We start from the raw sequence: 17078 nt of genomic DNA, 5'->3' as shown, positions 1-17078 counted from the left end.
GGTTGCAAAAAAGATAACATGCAAACGCTAATCGAAATAAACTTATGTAGCTATATGAAAACTAGACAAAGTAAATGTTAAGGCAAGAAGTAATGCTAGAGATACAAGGCCATTTAATAATGATAAAAGAGCCACGTCCCAGGAAAATACCATTCGAAATTTGATTGCACCTCATAACCTAATATGCAGAGAGCAAAAATTCACAGAATCAAAAGAAAAAATAGACAAATCTACATCATGGCATACAATTTTAATAAACTGCTCATTAATTAACAGAAGCAAAACAAAATCAGAAAGGGTTAAGAAAATTTGAACAATGCAACCAACTCGATCTAACTCATATACACATACATACATGGAGAGAGAACACTTCACCCAACAAAGGCAATTTTTTCAAGTGTACACAAAATTGCCAAAACTGACTGCATATTGGGCCCAAAGACTGAAATCCTACAGAGAAAATTCCTTGACACAATGTTAAAACAAAAATCGGTAAGAAAGATAACTTTAAAATCCCATTTACTTAAGCAAAAATCTCAAAATAATCCATGAGTCAAAAAGATGACACGGAAATTTCAAAATGTTCTGAACTGAATACACATGGGATGCAGTTAAAGTCATGTCTAAAGGAAAAAAAATTACATATATGTGTGTGTATATATGTTTATGTACACACACACACACACACACACACACACACACAAGAAAGGCTGAAAATCAGTAATCTAACTATCCATCTGAAGAATGAGAAAAAGAATAAGAAATAAGCCCCTCTCCAAATAAAAATAAGTAGAAGAAAATAAGATAGAAAAGAAAATAATGAAATAGAAACAAACATAAAATAGAATCAACAATGAACCAAAAGTGGGTTCTTTGAAAAGTATAATAAAATTGAAAATCTCTTGGAAAGACTGATCCAGAAAATGAGAAAAGGCACAAAATACTAACATAAGAAATGAAAACATAGGGCATCACTACTTATCCTCCAAGCATTAAAAAGACGATAAGAAAATATTATGAACAATTTTTTTGTCAAAAGATTTGAAAGCATGAAGTTGACAAATTCCCACAAAAATGCTAAGTGCCAAAATGACACAATCAATCTGACTAGTACTATAATTATTAAGATATTAAATCTGTAATTAAAAATCCTTCCCTTAAAAAGAAAACTACATGCCCAGATGAATTCTGCAAAACAAAGAAAAAATTATCAATCTTAAACTCTTACACAAGACCAAAAAAAAGATGAACACTTCCCAAGTTTTTAATGAGTCCAGCACAGCCTTGACACCAAAAGGTGGCAAAAGCATTTTAAGAAAGAAAAATTTTGGGCCAATGCAATTCATAAACATATGTGGAAAGAAAATAAAATAGCAAATAGAATCCAGTGATATAATAAAGGATATATTCATCAAAACCAAACTGAGATTACTCCAGAAACACAATAATGGTTTAATGTTTTTATAAATGTAATTCACCATCAGTAGAGTTGTAAAGCAGAAGCATGTTGGGCCCATAGAAATGTAATTTACCACATTATTTAAAAAAATGGGGGAAAAAATCATATCCTCAACTTTAAGATAAAACATTTGATAAAATTAAGTACCCAGTCACGATAAAAATTCTTAGAAAAAATGAGAACAGAAAGAAACTTCCTGCTTTAGCCCATTTTGTGTTGCAATGAAGGAATACCTGAGACTGGGTAATTTATAAAGAAAAAAGGTTTATTTAGCTCACAGTTCTGATACCTGAAAAAGTTTAGGTCTGGGTATCTGAAGAGAGCCTTAGGACACTTTTGGCATGGCAGAAGGCAAAGGACAGCTGGGTTGTACAGAGATCACATGGCAACGGGAAGCAACAAAGCTAGAGAGGAGGTGCCAGACTCTTTTTAACAAACAGCTCTTGCAGGAATTAATAAGAGTGAGAACTCAACTCTTCTCCCTCTACCACCCCAGGGAGGGCATTACTCTATTCATGAGGGGATCTGCCCTGCAACACAAACACCTTCCAACAGACCCCACCTCCAACCCTGAGGATCAAATTTCAACATGAGGCTTGGCAGAATCAAACATCCAAACTATATTACCTCCCTAAGGTGAGAAAAAGGCTTCTTCTGCCAGGCACAGTGGCTCACACCTATAATCCCAACACTTTGGGAGGCTGAGGAGGGTAGATTGCTTGAGGTCAGGAGTTCAAGACAAGCCTGCCCAACATGGTGAAACGCCATCTCTACTAAAAATACAAAAATTTGCCAGGCGTGGTAGCGGGCGCCTGTAATCCCAGCTACTCAGGAGACTGAGGCAGGAGAATCACTTGAACCTAGAGGCGGAAGATGCAGTGAGCTGGGATCATGCCATTGCACTCCAGCCTGGGCAACAGAACAAGACTCGGTCTCAAAATAAAATTAAAAAAAAAAAATTAAAATAAAATTTTAAAAGGCTGTTTTCTTTCTTTATTTTTTTTGAGACAGAGTCTCACTCTGTTGCTCAGGCTGGAGTGCAGTGGCACAGTCTCCGCTCACTGCAGCCTCCACCTCCTGGGTTCAAGTGATTATCCTGCCTCAGCCTCGCAAGTAGCTGGGATTACAGGTGTGCACCACCACACCAGGCTAATTTTTGTATTTTTAATAGAGACAGGATTTTGCCATGTTGGCCAGGCTGGTCTTGAACTCCTGACCTCCAGTGATACGCCAGCCTTGGTCTCCCAAAGTGCTGGGATTACAGGCGTGAGGCACAGCACCCGGCCTGACGTCTTCTATTTTTTTAAAATGCTACAAAAAAATTATACTTAATTTTGAAATGCTGAACACTTTTACCTCTGAGATTACACATGTAACAATGCTTGTAGTCACCACTTTAATATCACACTGGATGTCCTAGCCAGTGCAATAAGGTAAAGGAAAAGAAAAACAATACAATCATTGAAGAGAAACAGGCCTTCATCATAGATGGCATGCTTATATAGATGGAAAATTCAAAAGATTCCACAAAGTATTAGAAATAAGTGAAATTAAGCAAGGTCTCTTTACATAAGGTCACAGTACCAAAATGGATTGCATTTTACATGCCACAATGAGAAAACATTTTATAAATATTATTTATAAGAACATCAAAAAGCCAAATAACTTGAAATAAATCTATAATTAAAATTAGATTAAGTTTAATCCAAAATTTACAGTTATATAAGACGTCTACACACAGAACAAACCAGAAGATTTTATTTAAGGAAAACCTCAATAAATAGATAAAACAGGTTCATGGATTGGAAGACTCAGCATTAGAAAGATGCCAAATCTAGCCCCACATTAATCCATATAAATTTAATGAACTGCCACTAAAAAGCCTGCAGGCTTTTTATGAAAACTAATAAACTGCCACTAAAATTTATGTGGAAAGGAAAAAGGAACAAGACTAAGTACAATAAACCTGAATAGGCGAGCTTACCCCACCCAATATGAGGATCTATTATAAAGCTATAATGACACATTATGATACTTGTACAGAGATAGAAAAATGGACCACTGGAACAGAGTCCAAAAAACTCCAGGCATATATGGCTACTTGATTTATTATAAAGCCAGCATTGCACAGCAGAGAGTCTTTTCCATAAATGGTGATGGCTGACTAAATAGTAAATGGAGGAAAAAATATGAACCCTATCTTATATAATCACAGAAATAAATTTTAGATGTACTGCAGTAAAGGCAAATAATAAAGATTCTAGCGGGAAAAAATTTCATGATGGTGTACTAGAGAAAGATTTCCTAAACAAAAACACAACAAATTAATTGTAAAGAAAAAGACTGGTTTTGACTACACAGACAGATATTCAAGAACTGCTTTTTATCAACAGAAACCATTCACAGAGTGAAATGGCCAGAGTAGAAGATATTTGCAATACATATAATTAACAAAGGGTTCATATTTAGCAAATATAAACAATTCCTAGGAACCCATAAAAAGATGAAAGACAACCTAACTGAATAAAAAGGAAAAAGAATGAACAGGCACTTCACAAAAGAGGATATTCAAATGGCCCATAATCTGAAAACTCAATCATTAAGGAATTATGAATTAAAATCACAATCACCATTACATGCTGACCAGAATGGTTAAAAGAAAAATACTGATATTACAAAGGACTAGTGAGAATGTAGAGCAATTGAAACTCTCAAACATTATTGGTGGGAGTATGAATTGTTATAAGTACTTTGGAAAATTATTCCAACAAAAATATGCATAATATGAACCAGCAATACCACCACCAAAAACAGGCACAATGATGTTCACAGCAGTACCATTCATAAAAGCCTCAAAGTGAAAATAACCCAAATGTCTGTCCAACATTAAAACTGATAAATTATGGAACAGTCATGGAACAAAATACTGTACAGTGGTAAAAAAAAAAAAATACTGCTACATGCAACAACATGGATGAATCTCACAGTGTAAGCAAAGAAGTATTACAAAGTTCAAAAACAGGAAAAACTAATGTGTGGTGCTAGAAGTCAGAATGGTGGTTAAGAGAAAAGGATTTGTGACTGAGGAGTATGAGAGAAGGACTTCTGGAGCCTGGTAATGTTTTATTTTTTGACCAGGAAAATGGTTTCAGAAATATCCTCACATTTTAACAGTTTTATCCAACCGCACATTTATGTATGTATTTTTCTGATGTATACGTTAATTTAAAAGTTTTAATATTTCATGAGTCTCTCTCAAGTTTCGTTCAAACCACCTCATACCTCACATCCTCAAATGCTGCATTTAACTGGCACTTTGACTTTAATCAAGCCTAAAATCTCACAGCTTACACAGCCAAAACAAAAATCATCATCCCTGTATTACAGGCTGAATTGTGTGTTGAAGCCCTCACCTCTAGTGTCTGTGAATGTGAACTTATTTGGAAATAGAGTGTCCACAGATGTATTTAAGATGTAAATTCAGATGTGGTCATACCTGAGTGGGGTAGCCCTTAATCCGATATGACTTTTGTCCTATTGAGACATACAGGGAAAACGTCATGTGACAACAGATCAGAGATTGTAGTAATGCAGCAGTAGGCCAAGAAACACTAAAGAGACACAGCCACAACCAGAAACTAGGCAGAAAAAGGCAAGGAAGGATTCTATCCAGAGTTTCAAAGGGAACATGGCCTTGCTTACACCTTGATTTCAGACTTCCAGGCTCCAGAACTGTGAGAGAATAAATTTATGCTGTTTTAAGCCATCCAGTTTGTGGTATTTTGTTATGGCAGCCCACCCTTCCAGGTATGCAACATCTAATTCCTACATCAATCTTCCATTCAATAACTTTTACAATATTTTCCCATCTGTCTGAAAACTCCACTAATTTTCCTCCATTTCTTATATCCTAGAATTATTAAGAGGTATTATTTTACCTTTTAATTATCTCGTTTCTAAACCTTTCCCTTCCATTTCTACCATTACAACCCTACTTTAGGCCTCAATAATATCTTTATTTCTTAAATCCTACCTTCCTTACATCACCCCTGTTCTCAAACTTTCAGACACCCTATCACATCACATTTAAAAAGCACTCAGTCTGACTCTATTCTACTTCTTTCCATACATAAACACAAGTGGTTCCCAGAACACATTTTGTTCTTTATCGGCTAGTCTTTCACAGTACCTAGAATAGTCTCTAGTAGACCTAGTGCTCAATTAAATATTAACATCCAAACAACATAAACTTACTACTGCCTCCACACCATCTTTCATGTTTCACAAGTCCATGTTATGCCAACTCATGCCTTCAATACTGAATCGTTTCATTCATTCTTAGTTGATGTCTTATTCCATTTTTCACCACAGGTTCTATCCTAAGTCCCAACATCACTCCACACTCATTCTAAAAGTTTATCACTTATATCGCTAAAGAACAAGACCTTTCTGTAACTTCCCTCTCTCACACCTAGAAGTGTCTCAACATCTTCACCTATCATTTTCTTTTCCCTATCTAGTAGAAAGAAGTGTCTTCCATTTCTAATACTAGCATCTTTCATCTGTGTTTTTAATGTTTCCACTTATCTCTTTTCCTGGACCTTGCCGTATCAATGAGCTTCTCCTGCTTCTCTCCCAAAGACACAGAAGTCTCATCACATAAATTAAATTTTTTAAAAAAAGTTTTTCAACTTTCTATAGTGGACACTTGTGGACAATATATTTTCTTGGGCTATGGCAACAACAACATCCAGTTTCTATGAGCAGCAAAGCCAGTATCAGAGACAAGGCTATAATATCCAGCGTCCAGGAGACAGCAGGTAATGACCTTAACAAACTGCCCCTCAATATAGTATCTTAGCTATGGTTCTGGATATAGTTCTAGATGCCCACCTTCTTTCAGTTCTTGTTTTCCATGCCTGAAGCATCCAATATCTTTCAAAAAACTGTCTTTTAACCACGGGGTCAAGTTTCTGATGTTTGTGAATAAAACCTTGACTGATGTCTCGGCTTGGGCTGCTGTAACAAAATACCATAGACTAGCTGGCTTACACTCTTTGTTACAGCTCTGGAGCATGAAAGTCTGAGACAAGGGTGCCAGCATTATCAGGTTCCTGGTGACAGCCCTCTTCCTGGCATGCAGATGCCTGCTTTTCTGCTACATCCTTGCCTGATGGAGAGAAACAGCTCTAGTGTCTTCCTCTTCTTATAAGGACACTAATCACATCATGAGGCTCTACCCTCCTGACCTCATCTAAACCTAATTACTTCCCAAAGGCCCTATGCCCCCTAACACCATCACATTGAGGGTTGCGAGCTCAACATATGGATTTGGGGGAGAAGGGGAACACAAACTTTCAGTCCATAACAACTGACATAGTCTTGTTCCCTCACAAATTACTCTTTTTTCTCTTTCCTTTCTTTCCCAAGAGTTGTCCCTACTCTCCTTCACTATCCCATTATTTCTTAATCCTTGAAGACAGGGGTCTCCAACCCCCGTACGAGTCTGTGGCCTGTCAGGAACTGGACCGCACAGCAGAAAGTGAGTGGTGGGCAAGCAAGTGAAGCTTCATCTGTATTCACCAGCCACTCCCCATCTCTCATCTGTATTTACAACTGCTCCCCATCGCTTGTTAAATTACCACCTGAGCTCTGCCTCCTATCAGATCAGCAGCAGTATTAGATTCTCATAGAAGCACGAACCGTACTGAGAACTGCACATGTGGGGGATTTATGTTGTGTACTCCTTACAAGAATCTAATGCCTGATGATCTGTCACTATCTCCCATCACCCCCAGACGGGACTGTCTAGTTGCAGGAAAACAAGCTCTGGGCTCCCACTGATTCTACGTTATGGTGAATTGTATAATTATTTCATTATATATTACAATCTAATAACAATAGAAATAAACTGCACAATAAATGTAATGCACTTCAATCATCCCAAAACCATTCACTGCCCCTAACCCCAGTCCATGGGAAAACTGTCTTCCACAAAACCAGTCCCTGTTGCCAAAAAAGTTGGAGACCTCTGCTTTAAGATGTGACATTTTTCTCCTAACCACTTTTACTAAAATTACTAAGAGTCACGAATGCCCTTACCTCTACTAAATGTATTCATTTATTTATCAACTAAGATTTTTCCTTGAACATTATTTTTCTTCTCTCTCCCTCCGATAGCTTATCCAATCAAAATACCTCAATCTAAAAAAAAATTCTGGCCCCATCCACTATTCCCTTCTCTCTCTCCACTTTTTTCTTCTCACTCTCTCTCTTCTACCTGTGTTCCCTTTTCTCTCTGAAACAGCTCATTCAATGCAAATACCTCAATCCTGATAATTCCCAGTTTCACAACCTACCTCCTACCCCTGGTACCTCACCCTTCTAACCCCACCTCTCACAAATTTCCAGCTACAGCTCAAAAGTACACCACAAATGCATGTGAAACCTTACTGGATTGATTAATCAATCCTCTCATCATCCTTTCCTAGTTATTCCAAGTTGGTTCATATCTAACTCCTCCTTCCTCACCCACAATGATATCCAAACACCATATCATCTACTTCTCAGATCCAAGCCTCCCTTCAAATCCCTTTGCAAAACTGTCATTTATCTCTGTAATCCTCTTTCCATGGAATATCACAATGGTTGTCACCTTCACTTGTCTGTCATAGCTCCAATATATTTTTTACATTTCTCCCAGAGCTATACAATCTATCAAGTCATGGATGGACTCCACAGTTGCCTGCCTTCAAAAGCTCCTCAGTGGCTACCACAGTCTAATCGCCTCAGCAAAGTATTTAAAAATCCATGACTTCCCTCCATAAAGTTCATGTTTGAGTCACATGAGAACACTAACTCCTTCTACAGTCCTCATCTCAGTGGTCTTTAAGTTGGAACACCCTCTTTTTCACTGACCTTCCCTCACAAACAGAAATCTAAGCTATTCCTTCAAGATTCAGCTAGAAAATTAGCTCCTCTAAGTCTTCTTCCATCCTTACTTAAATTGGTCCTCTTTCTATAATCCGACAATACTTTGTTAAATTTCTAACATAAGACAAGTCATTTTTGTTCACTGTATTGTTTATTTACATAGCACTTTATTGCAATTTAATTTCATAGCAATTCTGTGAAGAAAGTATTATTTAGCCAATTTAACAGGGGAGGAAACAGGCAGAGAAGTAACTGGGTTAATACACACACACACATATACACAGAGAAAGACATCTTTCATTCCAATCTCCTGACAATTAAGTTTTACATTTCTTAAGGGCAAAGACTCCAAGGAGCCTAGCAGAGTCCTTTCTACATAACAGATGCTTTGTAGGGTTGTGGGTTTTTTTGTTGTTTTGTTTTGTTTTGTTTTTTGTTTTTATGGTGAGACAGTCTTGCCCTGTTGTCCAGGATGGAATGCAGAGGCAAAATCTTAGCTCACTACAGCCTCAACCTTCCGGGCTCAAGCAATCCTCCCACCTTAGCCTCCTGAGTAGTTGCTACTACAGGTGGACTCCACCATGCCTGGCTTATTTATTTATTTATGTTTTGGTAGAGACGAGGTCTCACTATGTTGCCCAGGCTGGTCTCAAAGAATTGGGCTCAAACAATCCTCCTGCCTTAGCCTCTCAGGGATTACAGACATGGGCCACCGCACCCAGCCTGCTTTGTGTTTTAAATGTGTTTAAAACCACCCTGTTTTATCTGTCTAAACTCTTGAAGACATAGCTCAAAAGTCTCATTTTTAACTCTTCCAGCCCTTACTAATATTTCTGTAAACTATATCATATCACTTGGCATGTTGTTACAAATGTCATTTGATATATAAGCATGCCATTAATCGTACTAATGAGTTCATAAGCTTTAGAGGGCCAACATGCCTCATTCCACCATGGTATCCTTTATACTCCCTAGCACATGGTTGTTGCTCAATAGTCCCCAATTTATCCCTTGTTCAAATCTCTAAGTCCTTTTTTTTTTTTTTTTTTTGCATGACATATATAGATCAACTGTGACTAAACTACTTTACTTCCGTAACAGTAAATATTACTTAACCCATTCCTGAAATATAAAGCTCATACACAGGTCAGGGAAAAAGTATTCTAAGTATCTGAATGGAGAAAAATCTAGAGTGACTATTTTAGATGACTGTAGAGGGCAGCAAAGCAACAGTAGTATCCTCAAAGAAAACCATGTATTTTTCTTAGAGAACTTCAAATTTGTTTTATATTTCAAGAGATGCTGTCAGGATTAAAGCTTCTGAAGGAAAAGGGGCTTTGGGGCATGCCAAATACAAATTTCACCAGCTACTTATATATTTAAACATTTTTACTATTAACTATAAATATAATGAAAATATATCAATGCCCAGATCCTTTTACATGAAAAACAAGCTTGATAAACAATGCACAGTTTCAAAATAGCCACCATAATTGCTGAGTACTTTAAGAATCCAGAAGTTGAAAATCTTTTCTCATTGAAAACTGCAAACATAATTTCTTAGTTTTATTTTCTTAAATACAGAAAAGAATGTCAATAATCTAGATAGTCTTATTTCCTGCTAATTAGTATTACTAATTATAAACTTGATATGCCTTTTTGTTATTCAAAATCAGTCAACTATAGGGTCTATACCAGTTTAAAAGAAAAAAATTATAAATCCTTTGGCACTGTACTAGTATACAACAATAAACAATGCAACACCTTGAAAAAGAACAGAAATTCCCTTACTGTTATTTCAATATTGAAGTTCACTCTGCTTTTAATATGAACTAGGCAGAAAAACTGCATCAAGATAATCATATAACCTCAGAAGTGTTTATAGGAATGGGGAAGCTACTATATAAGTTATATAAGTATATATAAGTTGACATTAAATACAACTGTATTATTTGCATGTTTCTCAAAGATTGTGTTGGCAGTAATTTTTTACTTCCTTTAAATTTAACAAGCAGAAATGCAGAGTTTTAGAGTGACTGCAGTAGCCATTAACATAAGCAGGCTTATGATTTAGTGAGAAATGCTGCTATCATGTTTTAGTCCTGTGCCCTTAAAGAGAAGTATAGAACTGTTAACTATATGCCTTCTTCCACTTGATTCTCTTCCAAAAAATTAAAGGAATGGAGAAGGACTTTTTTATTTTGCATTTAAAATAAAGTAGGTATGGTATCTCTAAGCAGGTTTTAAAAACTAGGCATTTTATTGTCAGGCTTAGTATTAAATTAAATGTATAGCCATGAATGATTATCTCTAAATCAAATTAGTAGGGAATCTGAGTCTGTAATGAAAGGACAGACTTTAATGAGTACTTTAAGAATCTAGTTATAACTAAATTAGAAATTTTATTAATAATCTTCAAAACTAGGGCCTAAGATTTTCAGTAATAGCAATCATGTCTATCATGAATAATTCACATAGTTACTATATTAAACTGATTTTACCACAGTTTACCAATACTAGCATTTCATTAATATTTTTTTCTTCTGAATTGAAGCAACAGAAGAGTCAAGCACACTCCTGACATTATATATAATGTTCTCAGACACTTAGTTGGAGTCCTAGCCCTGCACAGTTTCACATTAGCATACTTCCATTACAAAATAGACTATCTTAAATTTACCCACTTCATTCATAAAACTCAGTTCCAGAGTCAGATGTGTCATACATAAAGTACGATACATCTCACAGAAGCAGCTTAAGCTAAACAGGTAAATAATATACAGCTGATTTTGAAATAACAAAGCAGAAGACTACTATTCTCGTAGAAAGTCAATTCTGCAAACATCTCAAATTCAAAATGGGTGAGGCAATGGGAAATAGAACTGAAGAGAGGAAAAATAATTTTTTAAAAAGGAAAAATCAGTGGAGAACTATCTCAAGTAACATCTTTAAGTCTATCGACCTTTTCTAATCATCAAGAGTACAAATCTCTTTAAGAATATATTCCTATAGTGTATTCTGCATAACATAGCTTCTGCAACATAATATATATTACACCAAAGAATTTGTTTAGTTTGTTATACGGGATATTTTACTGAAGAATTTCTTAGACCATTAATAAACTAATTCACATTGTTAACTTTCCATGAGGGGGTATATCATTAGCTTTTCCTATTCCCAAATGTATTAAAACATGGTACTTTTTCTTCCAAAAACCTACCTTCTGAGACTAGTGTTTCACAGAAACACTTTAACAAAGACTGTTTTAAGCCTGAAAGCATGAAAAAAAATGAAAACAGAATTGCATGCTCACTGTATGCAAGAAGTGGTGAGGGAAGCCTTCCTGGAGAAAGTCAATCTTAAACCAAGCCCTTCAGAATTTGATTAGGTAGGAAGAGCAATGTCATTCTAGGCCTTATGGGTAAAGACCACAAAAGGGCATAACCCACTTTAGAGACAATTAAAGGTTCGGACTTGAACTATCCAAACTGGTAGCCACCAGGAACATCACACTTGACTACAAAGTGCATTAAATGTGGCTAGTCCAAATTGAAATGATCTATAATATATCTACTGGATTTCAAAACATTACTATGAAAGAAAATGTAAAATATCTCAATTTTTAATAACAATTGCATGCTGAAATGATATTTTGGTTACACTGTGTTAAATAAAATAAGATTAATTTCACCTATTTCTTCTTCACGTTTTAAATGTGGCTTCAAGAAAACTTGAAATTACATGGCTTGCATTATAGTTCTATTAAAACATGCTGGTTGGGACTAACCTTGATTTCGCCATCAAACTCTTGAAATAAATATGAGTGCCTACTACATGCCAAGCACATGGGAATACAAATAGTGAACAAAACAGTGAAGCACATTTCTTTCAGAAGATTGATAATATTTGGTCAAATCATAAATGAAAATGCTATAATAAATAGCACTTGTCAAGAGAAAAAAGAATTATCTGATGTTGTCTTTCAAAATACAAATGTCCCAACCCTTGGACTCCACACCTCACCCGTCTTACAAAAATTGTTGATCTAGTAAGTCCATAGCGGGGCTCGGCCACATTGCTTCAAAAAAGATTCCCTAGTAACTATGATTTTAACTCACACATCCTATCTTTGTAGGCTCTAGCTATTTGAGAATAGCTATTTACAGCCCCACTCCCTTTTTCTGTTATTTTATTTCTTGTGATAAAACCTAGGCTGAAAGCCTAAAGGGCCTCTACTGGGTGCAACAGCCAACCTATTTAAGAACAAGTTTGATCTTTTTTTTTTTTTTTACCATTAAAGTTGAAACCAAAGTTTTTTATACACGGCTCACATTCCAGTTTATGAATATCTACTCACAATGTAACAGGTCTTCCCTAGTCAACTTATTTAGCAGAATGAATGGTGGGCAGTCAATAGTCTTGCAAGAAAAACAATCTCCTGGATGCTATACTAAAGAAAACAAGTAAAATTCCAAATATAAGTATATAATATCCTTTCTAAAATAACTATAGTATCTGCGATATGGCTATATCTAGACTCATAGGAGGCAGACCTCATTAAAATTTGTAATTGATAAGTTACGTTATAATTAGTAACTCTTTTAGAAAAAAACCTTGAAGCTACCCTTAATAAAGTTTCAGATTTTTTTTTTTTTTGAGACGGAGTCTCGCTCCGTCACCCAGGCTGGAGTACAATGGTGCAGTCACAGTTCACTGCAGCCTCCTCCCCCTGGGGTTCAAGCAATTAGCCTGCCTCAGCCTCCCAAGTAGCTGGGATTACAGGCTCCTGCCACCATGCCCAGCTAATTTTTGTATTTTGGGTAAAGATGGGGTTTCGCCATATTGGCCAGGCTGGACTCAAACTCCTGACCCAAAGTGATCCGCCCTGAAGCTATCAGCCTCCCAAAGTGCTGGGATTACAGGCGTGAGCCACTGTGCCTGGCCTCACAACAGATTTTAAATAAATGATTAAACTGTATCAGAGTTTATTCTAATACATAAAATGCATAAATTTTATAAAATTCAGTAAAGAATACAGATTCAACCATTTAAAGACCATTTTAGACAAAAATATATGAAGTAATCAAACATATGACAGATTAATGGTGCTCAGATTTTTGGATCTGTGTGCATGGTACACAAAATTGTCTTTAAAGTTTCATTATTGACTTAACTGTTATTTGATTTTTAACCTACATTTACATATTAATAGTAATTATTAACTGTCTCATCTTCTGCAAACCATGTAGTGCTTGTCAATTTTTATGAAGATTTTAATAGATTACAGAATATGTTATAGCAATGTATTATTTACTCACTAATTTTTAAGGGTTAAGTTACAGAATGTCAAAATGCTCTCTTTTAACAAGGATTTTCATAACCAGCTTCCCTTCAATAATTTTCAAGTAATTAACAATAACCCATAAGTTTTATCCCTTAACTATACACATATAAAACATACATCAGAATTGCCAAATTACTAAATTGTAAATAGATGAAAGTATAAGTGACATAAACAAGGTAAATATATATAATACACACAATTGCCCAGCTTTTCCAATTATTATTTCTGATGTTGTAGATAACTGCAAGAAAGGAAGATTTGATCTTTCTGCTTGCTTCTAAATTTGGGTTACTTTCCAAAAATATCTGTTTAGGATGCAGAAAGACTCATGCAGGCAATATGTACTATAGACCCCAACTGATACCATCAGTAACTTAAAGCAGAAGCAAATTATGAGTCCCTTCTCCAACCCCTATCTTCAGTATGATCACTAACATTCTAAGTGACCTTATGGAACTGCCAAATCTTAAAATGCACTGGACATCATTAAGGGAATAGTCAACTAGTTTCCATACAATTATACAATTGAAGTATTTTGACTATATTCTAATATTCTGAATACTCATCATCTGTATATTTATATAAAGTAAATTTAACAAATATTTGAAGATCACCGGGCTAAGACTCAATATATAGATGTAAAGTACAAATACAGCAAGTCAATTTGAAAACTCAATTATTCAGCACATTGGTGTAGAATTTAAGAATCACTAATACCAGCCTGGTTAGTTTATGCTGTGCAATATAATAAATGCTAACATTTGAGTGTTACTATATTTCATGCACTCTCCTAATTGTTTTATTCTATTCTGCCATTTAATTCTCACAAGATCTCCATCAGCAAGGTAGTAATGTTATCTCTTTATAAAACAAGAGAAACTTCAAGTTTCCAAGATTAAATAACCTGCCAATGATTTACAGCTAGAGAGAGAAAGAGAAAGAGAGGAAGGGAGGGAAGGGAAGGACAGGGAAGGAAGAAGACATCTCAATAAGATCTGACCCAAATGATGTTTTAAAAATGACTGTTTTTTTCATTGCACATTCATAAGTCTTTACCTAATGGGTTAGGTGTCCCATTTCTGGGCAAATCAAAATACCTCACAAACACCAAACTGTTCTACAATCATGCTTCCTTTAGGTCGAACCCAAAGTTATAAGCATCTTGAAGCCAGGACTCTGTCTTATGCGTGTGTTATGTCCCCAAGTGCCTATCAAGTAGTCAAAGTGCTTTTAAAAGTTCCATATCATATCAGATCTTCTTTTCTGTGCTCTTTTAAACATCCATCTTAAGATGAAGCCTTGCTGAAAATGGAAAGAGGCATAGAATCTCAGAGCCAAATGGGACCTTACAAAGGTCAGTCTATCTTGTTATTCATCATTACCATACCCATGATAATATTCTCTATGTCCCCCGAAAAAAAAACGGTGGGAAGTAAAAGTGAGATAAATCTAATCATCTATGAATTGATTATTGCCATCATAAAGAAACTTCGAATTTCATAATTAAATGACGTTTATCAAGTCAGATGATGATGTAAGCCCAGTCCCCCTGACACTTATACCTAGGAATCTCTTAGGCTTAAAAACAAAAAAAAAATCTGGCAATTTGACAACCTGTAAAACTCTCATTTTAAAAGTTCAGTTCTCCAAATAAGATAATGCACACCCCCAAAACAAACGGCCAGCAAGTCTGATATAAACATTTTTATAGCCTTCAGAATATCAGGTCCACCAGTTTTGATGGATATTTTTAACAGTTAAATTAACACGACAAAGTTAAGGCCACGCTATATATCAAACATATCAAAATATCAAAAATAGCAGCAAAAGGAAAAATCTATATGTCATAAAACAAGTAAAGCATTCTCATCAACAAATCATCAGCTACAGTCATCTTTTTAAAGCTTAAAAATCTTTTCAACTCTAAAACTGGCTCCACGCAAATATTAATTACATGCCAAACCTTGTAAGCAGTACTATGAATAACATTATAACTCTATTAATTAAAACAGTAGTTAAATCAACAACTTGTTAGACTAACAGCTTACTTGAAGAAAATTTTGCTTCCATACCACTAAGCTTCCATAAGTCACAACATCTGTGCCCTATTCAAAGATTTAATTCCAAAATAAAGGTTGATGGAAAAAACTCGTCATAAGGGTTCACAAATTAGGGTGTTATAACACTATAAGCCAAAAAAGGAAGCTGTTTAAATGAGTAGCACACAGGAATACAAAACTAGTGTCTACCTCTACAACAAGAAGAGTTGACTCCAAACACTACACCTGCTCTAAAACACAGTCCATTTGCCTACACTGCTTAAGTTTTTAAGCTCTGAATTAAAAATCAAGTCCTTCCAATGCTACATTGAGATTTTTTAAAACCGTTTTCTTCTTCCATGTGAAAACCAATGTGTTCCTTCAAAAAGTAATCAACAATTCATTTTCACAACCACTAAGAAATTATCATGTAAATAATTCCTGCATCAGCTATGCATATTACCTGGCTTCAGTCTTCCACAGAGCTTTGCCTAACTAGATCTGCCTCTGTGGAGGTATAAATATTCTCTCGGTCCTTAACATAAACGAAGTCAGGATAGTAAACTGGTAAGGTCCCCTCCAACTGTCCTCTCACTCAACTGTAAGCAACATCCCCAATTCTCCTTCATGGAATAGAACAGCATACAAATTCAATCTAGACTCTGGCATCAATTTAAAAAGGTATAGCATTAAGAACTTTCTCTTGGAACCAAGTATCTGGGGAGTCGGCATACAGAAACAGCGTACAATTAATAACATTCCATTTATCATACTATACTCTGTGTAAATCAGATTTCATTACAGTGCTGGAAACGTGGTGGTAAACTGTTAGTGGAAATTCTCAGCCCAGAAGAGACACTCAATCCCATCATGCAAACTTTGCTTCCCTCATAACCAACTACCCTGACTCACCTACCGTGTAACAGGATTCTCCTCCTTCTAAATCACACTATTCAAGAAATGTGCACACATCTCTCCTTTTAATAAATACTAGTAAAACTTCAGTTTACGGTTTTATGAAATACTGAAAACCAATCTTTGACCAAGCTTAAGTTCTGCCCCTCTACTTTTCTTACCAAGAGCCCTCAAATAAATAACTACTCGCAGTGTTGTGATACTCCTCCTCCCACCAAAGACTGGTGTCCTTATTTTCCCAAATCACTGCCTCCCATTAATTACCACTTAAGTCCATTTCTCTTGCATGAGGCAGACTTTTTTTTTTTTTTTTTTTTTTTTTTAGCACAGTCCTTAATAAGCAGGCTTCTAGTCTGGCATACCTGGGAAGAAAACTCAGAGACTAACT

General features: G+C 35.7%; 1 protein-coding gene across 4 annotated transcripts in view; it reads right to left on the bottom strand.

The window, feature by feature from the left end:
- The window catches only part of NECTIN3 (nectin cell adhesion molecule 3), a 130792-nt gene that overhangs the window by 112545 nt on the left and 1169 nt on the right, over positions 1 to 17078 (bottom strand). The window lies entirely within an intron of this gene.

The sequence above is a fragment of the Pan paniscus genome, chromosome 2 (genome assembly GCF_029289425.2).
Source record: "Pan paniscus chromosome 2, NHGRI_mPanPan1-v2.0_pri, whole genome shotgun sequence".
NCBI classification, from domain to species: Eukaryota; Metazoa; Chordata; class Mammalia; order Primates; family Hominidae; genus Pan; species Pan paniscus.
This window is presented reverse-complemented; position numbering and strand designations above follow the sequence as displayed.